Source organism: Neopelma chrysocephalum, unplaced genomic scaffold, assembly GCF_003984885.1.
Source record: "Neopelma chrysocephalum unplaced genomic scaffold, ASM398488v2 Primary Assembly neopelma1_60, whole genome shotgun sequence".
NCBI classification, from domain to species: Eukaryota; Metazoa; Chordata; class Aves; order Passeriformes; family Pipridae; genus Neopelma; species Neopelma chrysocephalum.
The window spans coordinates 1,620,212-1,637,629 of NW_020897715.1; positions in this window are offsets into that span (position 1 = coordinate 1,620,212).

Here is a 17,418-nt window from a genome sequence, read left to right on the forward strand (position 1 = left end):
ATTGCCTTAAAGTTACTGGGGAATTGAATTATGCGCTTGTGAAGAGAAAAGAAAAATTAACTAAAAGGAGGACTGCAGAGAAATAGATAAAATCAGATGTTCACTAGCTACTCTTGGATTTACTATAAAATTATCTAATTTTTATAGGTTGTTTAAACTTTTATGTCAACTTCTATACATAAGATACATTTGTTTATCTCATAAACATAAAAAGCATAACCGTGTATAGGAAACATAACTTAAAGAATGAAGTATCTTGTAAGGATAAAAATAAAGAGGGCAGAACAAATCCTTGAGTCTTCATAAATTGTCTCATGAGATCTTTCCCAATTACTTTATCTGCTGTTAATAATTATGGTGGTAAGTACTAGATTGAAAAATCAATCTCCTAACTAGACCGTGTTTAGTAAATTCAGCCTAGAATATGTTAGCTGAAATTTATATAACTGTGAGCTAAACCACACTTATTGTACATATGGGGATTGAATATGCCTAACATACATATGAGTATAATCATTCAGACAAGACTGAATTCTTATCCTATTTTGTAAGAAGAAGAAAGATATTTTTAATTTGATTTTTTTTTTAAGACTTTCTGTGGCCTTGAATGCTTATATGTACACTGGAAAATAAGTACCTCATCAGAGTCAGCATGAATTATCATATCTTGGCCCTCCAGACAAAGAGGAATGGAACAAAGGCTTCCAATTATTTCCACTGCCACAGCATCATTTGGAAGTTCAACTGTGAAGTGCGTCTCGAGAAAACTTACTACTTTTTGCTAATGAGAGCCAGGTAGAGAAGAGATAGAAGAATTTTGACGTAGTACGTTTTCTTAATAAAGCTGTGAAATCTAAAGCAAGTCAGAAGATGACAACTTCATCATTATTTAAGCGCAGTATTGCTTTTAAATTAAATATATACAAAACCCACATTGTTAAACTGTCATGCACATTCAGAAAACCACTTAAGGAATGCTTACTTTTTATGTAAAGGTAAATGGAAAACTGTCATTAGTCATAACACAAGTCAAAAATAGAAGAAGTTTACATAAAAAGGTGACTGTGTTATCTCTAGTAGTCTCCTAGTTATTCTTCAGTGGGTGATATGTGACAGCATCTGACATTTGAAGGCCTTCAGGTACATTTATGAGACTATGTATGACAATAGAGTGAAAAATTCAGTTTTGCAAGGTATGAAGAAATAACTTTACATAGTATGCTATCCTTTTCATATTTCTTTTTCTTCGCAGTTTGTCTATAATAATAATATATATAGGATATATAAGGATCTTCAGATAAGTGTGGATTTTTTTGTTTGTTTCACCTTTTTGTATTTTAAATGAAAACAGAATGATAGGTTTAAAAGTATATTTATGATCAAGGAATATGAACAAATAAATAATCCAGATTCACAAAATATTGGTGGTTTGGAAAAATGTATGGTGTGCATGCTCCTCCTTTGTAGAGGCTTTATCTTCAAATGTTAAAAAGTAAGACTTGAAGTTCATTCCTCAATTTAAACCAAGTTATAATTATTTTACTTCGTCTACACATCTATTATTTTTTTCTTGTATTCTCCTCCAGACAAAAGCTTTTCCTTGATTACTTTCAGTGGTACTGAGAGCACATCTTTAAACACAAGTATATTTTCCTCACAAATATTACTCTCCTGTTAATAATTTTAGTAAAAAGCCACTGATAGTGCTCAGACTGTCATAGTGGAAATATATATTGTGGGTCTTATTTGTGTGGCCATTCATGTATATGTATATTGAATATCACATAAATTTCCTCTCTGGAATATGTGTTCAGCCTTACTATTGGAGAGACCAGGGACCAAGCTGGACCAGGAGGAACCTGGGTCCTAGTGACTGCCAAAGGAGCTCCAGGAGATGAGGAAGGGGGGATCTGTGAGGTTCCCAAGATTACCTTATAGGGTGATCTCAACAGTCACAATGAAAGGGATGATAAAAATGACCAATCAAGCCTCACAGACCATTCACTACAGACACCTCTCTAAGCTGTAATGGCTTTTACAGCACCACAATCACATGAGATACAAGAGAGGTCACAGTGGTTACAAACAATAATATTCATCAGTAATCTCTGGAGATTCCAGAAACTCCTCTAAATTGAGTAATGCAACAAAAGGGGATGCCCACTGCTATCCCTGAGGATAAACTGATAAAGGAAATGTTTGTCTTGAGATTAGAAGACAACGGAAGTAGGTCAGGTTAAAGCAGCAATCTAGGCCATCATTATCTTAACTACTGATTTATCCCAAATAAGTTAAAGCATTAAGTTAGAAACTAGTTTTTCTTATTTCACTCTCTACTCTACAGAAAAAAAAACCCCCACAAATTTCCAGAGAGCAGTTCATCTAATCAGATTTTTTAAATTATTTTTTTTATTTTTTACTTTGAGGGTGGAATGGTACAAGTTGTAAAAATAAAGCCTCAGACTGAGCTCTAATTTCCGGGACTCAGCTCTTCAAATGGTTTATACACAAGAGGTAAAATAGATGGGGGAGGGTGCACTTGCAACTTTAGCATAGATTGAAACAATGAGAGTACAAGTTTCTTTCTTTTTCCTGCCCGTGTCAACAGTAGGAATAAAATTTCATATTTCCACCAAGTGTGATGCACAGCTGGATGTGCATCTCAGTCACAAAGAGATACAGAGCCATAGAGTCATACTTTACATTTAAGTGTAGATTTGGGCTAAGACAGCCTCTGTCTGTCTCTAAAATCTGCTCTGTTCAGGTGGTAGTTTGAAACACTCCTCTCAAAGGTTAGGACACGACTTAGGAGTCCCTGGCAGCATTCCTCCTAACAAAAGTAATTCTAAAGTGCATAGGTGAGCACAAGCCACAGCTGAGTGCATAACTGCTGATACATTTACTTACACATTTAGGGCACTATAAGTATTTAATTTACAGCTTTATGAAGTGCTCTGTAATATTTTAAAGATAACAGGTGAGGTATCAAGGTAAAATATCTTATATTCAGTGCAAGCAATCAGCCACATCTAAAGCAGAAAGGTCAGGCAAAATGCGTTTCAAAAGCGTAACATGAATTTTGCAGGGGTTTTGGTACCCCTTTAGAGGTTCAGAACATTTTTACTCAGTACAGAGATCTCCAAAAATAGACCTTGTTTGCTGAGTTTTCTCAATAGATATCTCTTCAAATCATCACCATGGTTCCACACAGCTCATAGGTCACTGAAAAAGAGCATAAGGTAACTACCTTGATTTTTGTGGTTCTAAATCACAACAAAATCAGCCCCACTTGTAAAAAAAAAAAACAAAACCAAAACAAAGGACAACAAATAAACCTCATTTTGCTGCTTCTGAACCACTGCCAAAAGCACTGTCTAAAAAGCCTTTGAGGTTCTTTAAATACTTAAGGAGAATAGATCAATATCTGCAATATTGGAAGAACACAATGAGCAGAGATGACAGAATAGAGAAAATGTCACTGTAGATAGTTGTGTGTTTTTAGAAAGTCAGTCACTAAAGAACCAACAACCTCCTGGACCTGACTGAGTGAGAAGTAAGACAGAGGAAAGATATGTTAATGCAACAATCAGCTTGCTACAGGTAATTATTTTAACATCAGTTTGTAAATGACTGCTACTTTCAAAAACAAATAGATTTTAGCAGTTGAGGGATAGCTTTAAACTATAAATGGAAGAGTTGAGAAGTTTCTAACCTAGTACACTTCACACTTGCCCAGCCCTCTTGGGCGGTAGATCACAACATATTACTAGGACCTACTCCCAATTTCCAAATGTTGAGCAAAATTGAAAGCTTTTTTTTTTCTTTGCTTCATCAGGTCCAGAGTTCTGTAACTCTGATATTATGTAGCCATGAAGGGAAAAACATTTTTTCCAATACATGCATTGATCACCGCAGATGGCAAGTGATTTTTGGTCTACAACAATAACAAAAAGAAATCTTACAAAAAAAAAATTACAAAATGGAGTGTAATTAAGTGACATAATGTAAAAAAGAAGAGATAAGTGAACTACTGTGTGTGGGCAAAAAAAAGTCTGAAAAGTTATATCATTAATAGCAAATTAAAACTCAAATTAGATGGATTCTATTTTCATTACAGGCTTTTCCAAAAACATTTAAATAGGTATGCATACTTAGAGACTTCAGAGTAAAACACAAAATCTTAAGAGTTTAATTAGTTCACATAATTCACACCATTCAGGCAAAGAATCAAGTGGCTTTTTGTTGCAATTGCTTCCCTCATTCTTATATTTAAAAGAAAATTCAAATTTCAGATTTTAGACAGGTTATGTTTTCATACAAAAAGAAAAGGAAATATAATACTATGTGCAACACAAAGATTCCTGACTACAATGTCAGGTTGCACTGATATTAAAACACTGGTTTTAGCTGAGCTGAGCTCACTTAAGGCCTGCTGTTAAGGCATCTGGTACTTATTACTCTATTGCTGAACATTCACTTGCGAGAAAGAGAGGAATAAATCCAGAAGGTCCAGATTAGTCACTCGATTACAGATTGAGCATAATTTACAATAGTAGCATTTCAATAATTCATGCTTTAGAACCAACATAATTTGATTTGAATACACTGTTTCTGAGGAGAAAATTAAAGAAAACAATAGTAATAATACAGTACCTAAAATTAACTTTGTACACTGTAACTTCTAGAAATTACCATTCTGCCGACTCTACATAAATGACATGCCATGAACTTTAACCAAATTGTCCCCAGATTTAATCTGGACTGAGGTCTGAATCAGATCTATCAAAATCATACACATTTCTGCTTTGGCTAGTTGTTACACAGTGTACAGACAATATTCAGTGCAGAAATATTCAGTAGCAACTCAGGCTTTTGGTAGTGGTCTGCTGAATGAAAAAAACCTTTTTTTTTTTATTCACTCTAATTTTGTTTTAAGTTGCAGTATATTTCTAATTCACATTAATTTTCCTGGAGAAGGTAAAGAAAATGATGGTAGGGATCTTAGAAAATATAATTTTTTTCAAGAAGTAGCTCAGAGAGTCTTGCTTGTTTTGATAGAGGAGCCAGACTGAAAAAACAAGTTCACAGTTAGTTTAGAGAGAGCAAAAACATCTCAGTGATGATTGGTTTGTCTGATCAGCTTTCAGTTCTAGGAGATAATCTGAAAATAGTTTGAATTCTCTAAGGCATAGGCACTCTTGGGGCAAAATATTTTCTAACATGAGTGAGGTTTGATTTGGCTGAATTGATAGTTATATACAGAAATGAAAGTTAAATAGATGCCTTCAGTTTAACTGGAGCTCAGAGTAACATTCTGAAATATGTGATGTTGAAAATCAAACCCTAAAAGTTGCCAGGGGCCTCTATGCAGTTCTTTTTAAATGCTCAATGGATATAACAAAAGGATTTCAGATTTTCCTGGATCCAGGCTGTGTCTACCATGCTTCAAACAGGCGAATTTTCCATTCTGCCCAGTGTGTGACATGACTGATTGTTATCTGGATGTGATTGGTGTTCATTAGATTGGAGTTAATATGCTAATAAACCCATATAAATACTAGGTATATTTACTTCAGGTTTGTGCCCTGCTTTTCCATCTGCTTGGTTCATGGAACAAGAAGTTGAGTTTACAGGCAGTGAAAGTTTGTACAAATGTTCTCTAAAAAATTCTTAATCAATGGTAGTTTTAGCCCAGAAAGGAACTTAAAATTATGCTGTATCCATAAGCAGTTTTTTAATAGGTATCGTATCAAAATGACTGATCTAATGTGATAAATTAAATGCATCACACATCTGACTAATGTAAATTCCCTGTTTGTTAAAATTAGAGTAATCTCAGCTTCAGTGTTGTAAAACTACAAATATGCATTTAAATTTCTGTTAATATCATGCAATTCCACCATCTCAGTAGGCTTGTTCCACATTTGTACAACCATGTGAAATTTCACAACCTGTCCTAAATTTTATTATTTCTATGATAAGGTGATGCATTTGCTGGAAAAAAAAAATAAACTCAAGCTATTTCAATGTCTGCAAAAAAAGACAATATGTATTACAATATACTGGAGTCACTAGTATTATAAAATTATAATAAAGCCTTATAATGTACATACCATGGCAAATCAATTTTGGACGTCCCATCAAATTCCACTGTTTCTTAAAGTGACACATCAAGAGGGAAATTTGTGTGAAGAAAAATGAAATTTCATTATACACCCTATAATTGCAAAACTTACACATTACTGACAAGATTGTTTCCAACATAAATTAACCAATAGAAATCAATGGTATTTTCACTGAATACAAAGGTATTACACTAGTTTTACATAAGCTTGAAGAAATAATCATGCTTATACCATCTAGAGAATATAGAATAATTTGCGGAGGTTTAGCTTTGTTTGAGTACAGCAGTTTTGGAGAAGGGAAAAAATATTTGACCCAGATTACATATGAAATTTTCTCCAAATCTGCAGTCACTGATGCAAGAAATTTATTACTTTTAGACTTATTTGTTTTGTTTTGTTTTTTTTTTTTAAAGTCTACTGAAAGATACTCTGCCATCATAAGTCATCTCCTTTGAGAAAATAAATGAGTTTGGACAGAATTCTCTTTAACATTGCTGCTTGCGAAGAGCAATGTTATAGGAATTAAAAAGCCTTGTGGGAAAAAAAATCTTTCCTTAAATAATTCTTGCACATGACTACAAAAAAGGACAAGTATTGTAGATTACAGCATAAACTCCAGATTTGTTTGAAGACTTACTTTTTGTCAGAGAAATGAGACTTCTTTTGGATACAGGACAGTGAGCCACTCGTCTGAAGAGAATAAATTCTTGTCAAGTAAATGAACTTTCATGAATATTTCCAATTCTTTGTTGATTCCATGAATGCAAAAGAGAGGCGGAAGTGTCTATCAGAAAACAGATAAACAGCATGTTAAGAAAAATACATGCTTAGAAAAGGCCTGCTAGCAAACTGAAACACAAGTCAATTGAAGTGACTGATGCCACAAACCCAATGTGAGAACCAGCAGCCCCACAATATGCAAAAAATAGCTCAGCTACAACCTAATTATTTGGAAAATTTATAGGTTTCAGGTTCAGTCCCTTGCCTTGGTAGAAAGCTTTGCAGCTGGAAATGGCCGAGGCTGGTCATTCCTGAGCTGTTTGGACAGTGCTCCAGCTTCCCTCTCTCTTTTCTGGCAGCAGTTTAGCTCTGGATCACCATGAGGGCTCCCCATCCTGGCACCACGCTGCCAGCTCTGGGGTAGATGGGGGCACAGCTTGGAAGGAGAAAGCTGTCTCTTGGTGAACACAGAACCGCTCCTGGGCTGACAGGCAGGGCAGCACCTCAGCAGCAGAAGGTGATGCCTGAGTCAGGATGGGAGTTCCCCAGAGAAAAATGCTCACAGGCTCCAAGAGGTCTTGAAAGGGCAGCTACAGGGCTTGGGCAGGCTGGAAGAGGAGTTCTTGGGGTTGCCAACAGTCCTGTGGCACTAACACAGCCCTGCCTCTGCCCAGCCCTGGGCCTCGCAGAGCTGGGCGCCACCCAGACCCTGACCCCATGCTGTCCTGCACCACCCTGGTGGTCCTGGAGCTTGTTCCCACAGCCCCCAGAATGATATAACACGGGGGGTTGTGTGGGATCCTCCCTCCTTTACAGCCTTCACACTGTCTGCCAGGCTTGTCCCCTGAATCTGGGTTAGCAATTCTGAGGGGAGAGAACTCATTTAGCCCAAACCCCAGCACTGGAGATTAGATGTGCACTGCTACAGCGCTGCGATGGCCAGAGAGATTTGTCATGCCCACAACATCAAAGACTTCCCGGCTTCAAACAGGGCGTGAGGCATTCCTACAAAGTATCTGGATCCTTTCATTTCTTTACACTTGTTTTCTCAGCAGAAGTTGCTGGTCCCCAAGGTAAATAGAAAGGTCTTATCCTCTGTACTCCATGATGTCAAAAGAATATATCCACACAGGATGAGATGTAATTTGTAAGCAGGTTGTGTTTCCTACATGGCCCTGCTACCTGCTGATAGCTTATCTAAGAAGACTGAATAAAAGAGATGTGAAATGATAGCAAGCAGAACGGAAAATAAATAAAGAAGTCTGCAAACCAAGGCAATCTACAGCTGCTGTTGCCATGAATATAGAGCTTCAGGCTCCACTAGTAAATACTTATGGAAAGGGCACACCTAAATCGTCTTAACACATACCAAATAACACCTGAACGTGATTTCTGAATATAAATTGCCTTCTAGACTTAAATGAAATATTCCTTTACAGAAAGGTATTAAGTGACCCAGCATTCAACAGTCCCTCTTTGCATTTCTATGTTATTATTCAGTCTTTGGGAAAGGACATAGATGGACAAATATATTTATCTTATGGTCAGAGACTTGGAATGACACCCAACTGCTTCCAGCAGACTATTAAGCCTGTCAATTGACCAAGCTTCAGCAGCACAAGAAACCATTATACCCATGTAGTAATAGATCTTGGAAAATGAATCTTGCTGTGACTCACTAGAGCTCAAATACTTGGCTGGCTTTAACGCTCCTTAAATTATTCTAATTAGATGCCCTGGTATATGATTTCCTATGGTACTGTCTTGTGGAGAAGTTGTACCAGTAATGCAAAATTTAATCTAGTCTAGAATACCAAGGGGGAAGAGGTGAGTTCTGAAGAAAAACTGAGCAAGTCATATAGACCTGAAAAAGTAAAGGAAAGAATGGAATGAAACATAAAACTGTGATTCAGTAAAAAGAATGCTCCTAGACTCCAACTGAGTTGTATCTTTGGATTTAAATGTGCCATCTCAGCCCTTTCTAACAGTGTGAGACAGTATCAATGTTGACTCTATCAGCATTTTACAGAAATCCACCAACAGTTCAAGTCTTTAAAGCATAATACCCTAAATGTGTGCAGTGCAAGTTTCTGAGCTGGTGTTACAGTGTCAGGCAGCTCAGAGATGCTGATGCACACACGGTGCAGCAGCGATGGCATATCAGTGCCAGACAAGCTGCAGAGACTTGGGCTGAAATGGATTGTCACGATCACAGGCTAAATCTCCTGTGCAGTGCTGAATCTGAAGTTCCAGTCAGTAATTTTGGCAGTAGAGGAGATCACCCCTGAATTATATACAAGTGAACAGTTTTAGAAAATTTGCTTATGAGTTTTGAGGAAGAACATATGCACAGGTACATAGAAATATATCACTACTTGCCACTACTGCACAGTAGAATAGAAAAGAAAATATACTTCAGTTAGTTTAATATGTAATACCAAACAAGAAATGTTACAAAGTTATCTTTTTTCTCCATGAAATTTCACTCCACTGAGAATGTCTTAGTTTTGGCTCGTTTGCTATTATTTCAGGTGGGGAAAATAAGATTTCAAGAACTGGCTTTACCTTGAGCTCTGTGCTGTTGGGAATATTCTGCAGTACTACATCTGAATAAAATAACAGAGAGATTTTCCAGCAAACAGACTTGTTTTATCACCCTGTACATATAATTTTTTGTTGCCTTATGAATGTTCCAGGGCTCTGACTTATATCATGGACTTTTCAGTGACTATTTAACACAAATTAATCCCTGACCAATTGGAATTCATTCAGTAAGGTACACAGTGCAACAGGCCATGACTCAGGCAGGAAGGCTACTATGTGCTGAATGTGAATTTAGAGTTGCATATGCTTATATTTAAAATATCTAATTTTAAGATATAATTCTGAACCAGAAAATGCTGGATGTGTCTAAGCATCTCTGCCTGCAGCCTAATCAAACCTGGCTTTTGCATATAAAGATATCAGTGAACAGTTAAAACAACTAACTTTGCACAGTTTTGCTTCATTTGCATAGGTTGTTATTCTCATTTTATGATGCTGAAGCTATAAAAGATTTATGAAACATCAAGACTGGGAGTTTTTTCCTTGTTTGACTGTATGTTATGTGAGAAATTTTAGACATGCAAAGCATTCAAGCTTTGCACAGTCAGCCACACTGGGGTCCTTATACAACCTTTCTGAACAATACGTGGCTAACCAAAGTCCCTTATTCTCAAACTTCATAAAAAAACAAACAAAACCTTTGAATGTCTGGAAAAAAATCACAAAAAGAAGGCTCCAAGGTCCCAACTGGAAAATCTAGGCCAGTAGACAAAAAACTCTCTAGCATCCAGGCACAGTAAGATGGGGCTGAGGTTGGTCTCAAGACCACTCTGCAAGGTCATCTCTCATCAGATGCAATTCTTTGGCCAATAACTATCAATTGAGAATGCCCTGAAAACTTTTTGCTGCAGTCTCATTGCTGGTGATGTGCAGAAACCTCAGCTGAAGATTGCATTTGAATATCCTTGGAGCCACAGTCTGGTGGCTACAGAAACAAACATTAGACTAAGTACTCAAACATGAGAAACTACTGGTTTTAAGGCTACTTCTATTGCTATTGCCTTGTGTTCATCGTTATTCTGGTAGGACTGTAAGGGAAACTGAGACATTATTTTAAATATAGTTTGTCAGAAAAAGCAGAAAAAGCAGAAAAAGATGAGGCTGTGCATCATCAACAGCACTAATGCTAACTGATATGCATACATCAATACAGCCAGATGTTAGTGACCTTCTCTAGAAGAGTGACTTCCAAAGCAATAAATAATAAACAGACTCATGCAATGCAACTTGTAACAAGATTTTATCAACAGGATGCATACTTGTTACCATAGTATGCAGTTCACTGAGAAATTATGAGTTTTAACACAATAGAGAGCTACAGAATTTCAGTTTTCATCTTTGGAATTACTTTTAAAGGTGTTTTAGAACTGGCTTTTCCAAAGCTGATTCTCGTCAACAACTGGCTCAAAGAGGAGTTCTTCAGGACTGTACATTTATTTCCTGCTAAAGATCAAGTTTACTTAATTCATAATGAGAAATCTAACAGAGGAGGGATCAGAAATTAGAAAAATCCTGTCTGTAATGTTTTGAAGAATTGCTGTGCTTGTACAGCTTGGACTGGGAATCACCTTCTCTGAGAACGCCTCTTGTTCTCACATTTGCTTCTGCCATGTATCAAGGCAGAAACGGAAGCAGCAAGAGTTACACATAATGAAAACCCACTGTATTTCTTACCAAAAGCATTTGTTGATTAAAGTACTAGCTTCATTTTTGTTGATCTAAACTGCCACCATCTCCCACACGTGTGACTGTTGATAAATCTCCCCATTCCTTTGTTCTAGAGTGTCACCATTTTCTGTAGTTCTGTTCACAAAGTTCTCAATATAGATTGGAATGTTCTATTAACAATTTAATGTAAATTGTTAATCTTTTGAAGGCAGACTGAGAGAGTTGGAGTTGTTCAGCCTGGAGAAGAGAAGGCTACGGTGAGACCTTATAGCACCTTCCAATACCTAAAGGGTACAAAAAAGCTGGAGAGGGACTTTTTTACAAGGGCTTTGTTCAGTGTTGTCTTTTAACAGGAGTAGCCTTCTTTTGCCTTTAGTACAGACATTTTCAAACATTTCTGGAAGTTAGTAGAGCTCATAAACTCTGTCTCTCCCAAAAGTGTTGCAAAACACTTGGAAAATGTCACGGCCAAAACAAAGGAGGATTTCTATTTCACAGCCCCATGAAAGGTGCTGTACAATAGATTTACATCAGTATTCTGGCCAGCTCTTCTCTCATGCTGCGTAAAGTGTAGATCTTCCTGACAGATACTTTGACTGCAGAAAAGTCCCTACCTGACCTCAAATCAGAGAGAAGTAGTGGCCAATGGGTACCATGGGAAAAGTTTATTTCTCTGTCTTCATTCCAGCCTCAGTGCCAGCTATCTTCAAAGTCACTCCTGTATCTGCAGCTGCACAATGAAGGAGCCTCTGACTATCAAAATAGGCGGCTAAGTCCCTAGCTCCTTACTTTGCAGTAGCTAGGGTATTTTAGATGTTTTTGAATGAGATTTCTTTTTAAGAGGTGGATTTTGAGAACACAGATGAAGATGCCACAAAACAAATATCAACAACTTTAAAATTAAAGACAGTTTATGACATGAAGTTTTTCAAAATTATATTGTTGTTCATTACAACAGTAGAAATTAATGAGCAGTCATAGAACAGCCCTACTTCATTATTACTACTAGTTAATTACTATAATGTATTTCTCATGAGTCCAACAGTCACAAAGCAGCTTCCTGCCCTGCATGAGAAGGAGCAGTGACTGAGCAGCTGGGTGGGCTTCTGGCTGATGGCCAAGGCTATCCCACCACCTCCAGTGTGTTAATCCTCTCCTCTCCCCTTCCATCTCCTAACACATCTGGTTTTGCCAGGTTCAGAGGCAGTGTGACTCACTTCCAAGTTGTCTTTATTGTGGGTGTTGACCAAAGTCAACCCTTGAACCTTTTCACATGGAATTTCTATGCAAGGCAGCTTAAATAATGTGTGTTCCCTCTCAGCTATGCATCCCACTCCTTAAACCTGGAATAATTGCTCGGACACGCAAGTCAAATACGTTCTTCTGTTGAATAAGAGAATTCTTTTCTTACAATGATTTTAGGATTTGTACAGTGTTTCAGCAAAAAGGGACACCAAAATATGAATTTTAACAGTTTGAACCTGTCCATTCACATTTACTCAGATTTCATTTGATCCGTGTTTCTAATGTGTAATCCTACCTGTGGTCTATCTGTTCACCAAGCTTTCAGGTCAGCTTTGCATCCATTTCCTGATCTATTGGTCTTATTTCTATTTCACTGAGCTGTATGTTCTGACCTCCAAACCTCCTTTATACCCTATAAGAAAAAAGAAGTCCTTGCTCAATTTTTCTCTCTTCCCTTTGCCGATCTTTACAGTTACAGAGCATTTTCCTTTGCTGCTTTGAAAGTCAGAAGAGAGTTAAGAAGAATAAAAACAAAAGTGCAGCTGAGAAAACAGATTCAATTTAACAGAATGAAAGAGCCAATAAACTTTCAAAACAGACAGTCAAATAATTAGATTCTAGCAGGAAATCACAGAATTGCCGCTGCTATAAATATTCAGAGGCTACGCAGACTGGGCATGAACATCCATCACAGATGATTTAGAAATAATGAAATGAAACAGCTATGGACACAAGATAGCCCAGGTAACAGAGCACAGGATTCTCCAGTTCAATAGTAATTTTTCTGATGTTCTCTGGAAAATAAGCAACCCATTGTAGCTGGCAAAAAGTATGACCTACAAAGTTTTCCTACAAACAGTAAATTTAATTCTGTGTCACAACTAGCTTGGATATCATCCCTATTAATTTTGTCAGCAATTCCCTTTTAGATTGAATGTGTTAACTTAGATTCTGTCTTCTCTCTTTTATTAAACTGGGAAGAGATGAGCCTGTGTCAACTGCTACCACCACGATAGTAATCTCAGAACAATGCCTTTAAATTCCATATGCAATTTTATAGCCACATGAAACCTACACTTACAGGAGATTCACAATTTTTAGATTAACCTTCTTGCTCAATTATTATTCCACAATGTACTGTTTTCAGCTTAGGAGAATTCAAGAGTAATGTTAAACTTAATAGCATACACATTCAGTCATCTACTGATTAATGCTAGGATTTTAACAAGAAATATAATCTCTTGCAGAACAAGATATAAGGATACTTCTGCAAACATAATTTAATTTAAGATTTGTTCATCATTCACTCTTGATTGCAATTAGAGTTTACTTATTAAATACCATCTGTTTTTTAAACATCAAGGAGTAGTCTGAAAAGATATCTCTAAAGAAAAAAAAGCACAAAAAAAACCCCAATAAAAACTGTTGCCAGTTTACTTATAATTGAAGAAAGAAAGTTGACCAATAAGACAATAAATGAATATACTAAAATAATAAAAATGCCATCAATAATAATCTTTTTTAGAAACATATGAGTATACACATACTTCCCCTTTACCTACATTAATCTCAACACCAGGGAACTCTGAAAAAAAAACAAACCCTGTATTTTTCTCTAATCTCATTTACTCTTTTTTTTTATAACTCTATTAATGATATAAAATTCTTCTTACAAGAATCCAATCTATGGGCCAAAGCCCAAAGCTACCAAGTCCCAGAATAGTCAGTGGAACTCCAGCAGTCACTGAAGCAGAACAAGTTACATTACAGAAGCCTGGGAGAGTACAGCAGTTCATGGAAGAAGGAGATGGAAAAATATCCACTACAGGAACACATATCCTTTCCAAATAAAATTCACAAAATATAAGGTCAGATGAGACAAGTAGATCGTACACTCTGATATCCTGTTTATTATTTTAAAAAATATTTTCCATTTTCTGGAATCACGTCTATAGTGAACCAATGACTTTTGTTTAATTAATTAATACATTGCACTTCTTGAAACTAAGTCTTTTGAAAAGGCACACTGTTGTGATCTGAAAACACTGGAGAGTTAGAGATCCCTCTATTTGTATTGGAAATTTGTTTCCAAAGTGACTGTTTTCACTAATTTATGTCTAGGAAACTGATAACATACCAGCTCTTATGCTGAAACTCTTGTTACAGGTAAAAAGGAGACAACTGAAACATAAAGCCAAGGATTTGTTGTGTTATTACCATCTTGACAATCTCATCACAAAATAAGTTCAGATTTTCTGAGTAATTAGTATTACACATAAAAACAGGTAAGAAAAAAAGTCACAATAATATATTTAAAAGTACTGTACAAAAACTTCCTGGCATCTACCCCTTCTTTACACTTACATAGTCCTCCTGTGTCCCAAAGTCGCTGACTTCAGTCTTTGGATGGGTGTGGTGAGAGGGCAGCATCTAGAGCCTTCCCCTGGGAGGAATAAAATGTTGAAGTTAATGCTCTCATATTCCAGGATGAATAATAAGCTTTTTTGTGTTTTCTTTTAGTTTTATGTTTGTTTGCATGTTCGTTGTTTTAGTTTTATTTGTTTTGTTGCATGCTTTCCACTGTGATCTTTCTTCTGCGATCTGCAACTCCATGTAACATCTAGTCTTACCACATACGGAGGGTCTTTACTTGCATTAAGCACTTTATATTTGTTCTCTTTGTTCCCAAAATCTAGCTTTTCCCAGCTCCAGGTCTGTATTTCCTCATCTGTTCACTGGATGTCCATTTATAGCCCCGTGCCCTCCAGTTCCAGTCTCTGTTCTCTCTCTCTACCACGCCATGCCTTTACTCCTCTACCTGAATCCTGTGCCTCCACTTTTGAGACCTGTCATAGCAAGCGTGTGCTCCTCTACCCTATATCATTAAGTTAAAGATTTCCATGGCTTTGTTAAATGCTTAATTCTTCAAAGAATAACTATATTCACTTGGTTTCTTGGATAAGAGTTTTTTTTTGGGGTAGACATGCAGCTCTGAAGACTCTCACAGCCCATGGGCCTGCCTTGGGAGAAGGAAAAGTGTTTGAATGAATGTTAAAACCCCTTGTTTTTCACAATTATTTTCTAATTTTTCCTCTATATTTGTTTTTCTTTATATGAACAAGAAGATTTAGTATCAATTTTGCATCTAAAAATGTAAGTTATCCTTTCTCCTTCAGTTTGTGACCCTTAATCTACCTGATAAAATACTTTCAGTTTGCTGTAGGAACAGTTAGAATAGTCTGAAGTGGAACCCTTCTATACTTCTCTAAAAGTTACTGAAAAAAAGCAATTTATATGATTCTACTCAAATACCTATCCAGTCACAAGTTGAATAAAGGAGTATTTACAAGTGTTTGAGTTACAGCAGAGATTTAATCAAGAAAAAAAGGCAATCCTGTATATGTGTAAAACTAGAAAAAGCCAAGTTTCAAAAGGCAGCATTTACTAGGCAGCAAACTTGAATTCCTAATATTTCTGGCCATTGCATTCCAATCATTCTGTCCTTACCTGTAGATTTCCCAGAGAGTTGGGGTTACACTATGGCATATATGACTAGATTGTGTTCCCCACTCAAGGGTAAATGATGTGATAACTTTGTTGGTGAAAAAAGAAAAGGCATGTATTTTCCATTATTTGCTGTAGTTTAGTGAAGGAATCTATAATTTGGTATTCAGAGAAATTAACATTTTACTATTAACAACACTAATGTTTCTACTTCAATCTGACACTAATGTTATGAAATAGATTTATCAAAACTGTCTGGTTAGGTAAAATACTATCAGAAAAGAAGTAATCACATTAGTGTTTTAATTAATTTCATACTTCAACTCTTTAAGTGTGTAAGTATTTATCTGGTATGTTAATTACCTCAAAAATGTAACTAGACTGGAGCTTTCTGCAACTGCAACCCAAGAAGGCTGACACAACAGCAAAAGAAAGGAAGAAGGAGGACAGCATCTATAGAAAATGACAACAAAAGATGGTTAGGATCTTACTGATTAGGAGGCTCAGAGAGAGGAAAGTCAGGTGAAATTTGAGTGTTATTTAAAAGTCTAGTCACTTCATGAAGCTTGAAAAAAATATTGGTAGGTGATTTCTATAGAATGAAGAAAACCACATGTTGAGTTACCTACCTTAAGAGACAACAACATCTCTTTCGTCTTTGTTTATACAATGATGTCCCCTGACAGAATTCAATGACATGGGGTTACAAATCAAAATATGGGACATGAAACCAGTAATTACCTTGCTTGTCTCTCTTGTTTCACAGACATAGAAGTGTTAGACCACAGTCTGGCCACAGATCTGGCTCCAAGACTCTTTAAAAACCTGGCAGAGCTTTCTTTCCTGTACCATCATCTTGCAGTTCAAAGATGTCAGTGGTAGTTTTATGTCATTCTTCTACTATCAAGCATCATAAAACAAAACAAAAACCAACAGTCACCTGGTTTTCTGCAAGAGGTGTGGAACTAGGGAAAAAAACAAACAACAAAATGTAATAATACCAGAAATCCAGCATAAACTCTGAAATGTACTCTGAATTATCAGGGTTAACTGATAAAATGGACTTGCATGTCTTTGATTTTGATCAGATGTTTGGTAGTAGGAGATTCTACGTCACACAGACCTGGTACTAATGACATTGGGGGCCACAGCCTGATTAAGGGACAGAAGCTGAATTCTGTTTTCAATGTTCTGCTTTTACACCTCAAAGAAAACCTCAGACTTCAGAAATCTAAAAAAAAACCCAAAAATAAAATCAAAAGCAACCACATTAGCAAAATATCTCAACATCTGAAGCCACAAAATAACATTAACATTTTTCAATCATTTCAAAACGTAAATAGTTTTACTATCCCACCTGTATTTCAGATAAAGTACCAAGAATTTTTGCTCTTCGACTGTGAACTTGTACAAGAGTATATGTGAGTGTGCATGAGTGTGTGAGTGTGAGAGCAACTGGGCAAGAAAGGGACACGAGGCTTATGAAACTCAAATTTTAGCACAAAGTCTCAACATTGGTATACTCTGAATTTTTCAGATTGTGTAGCTTGAC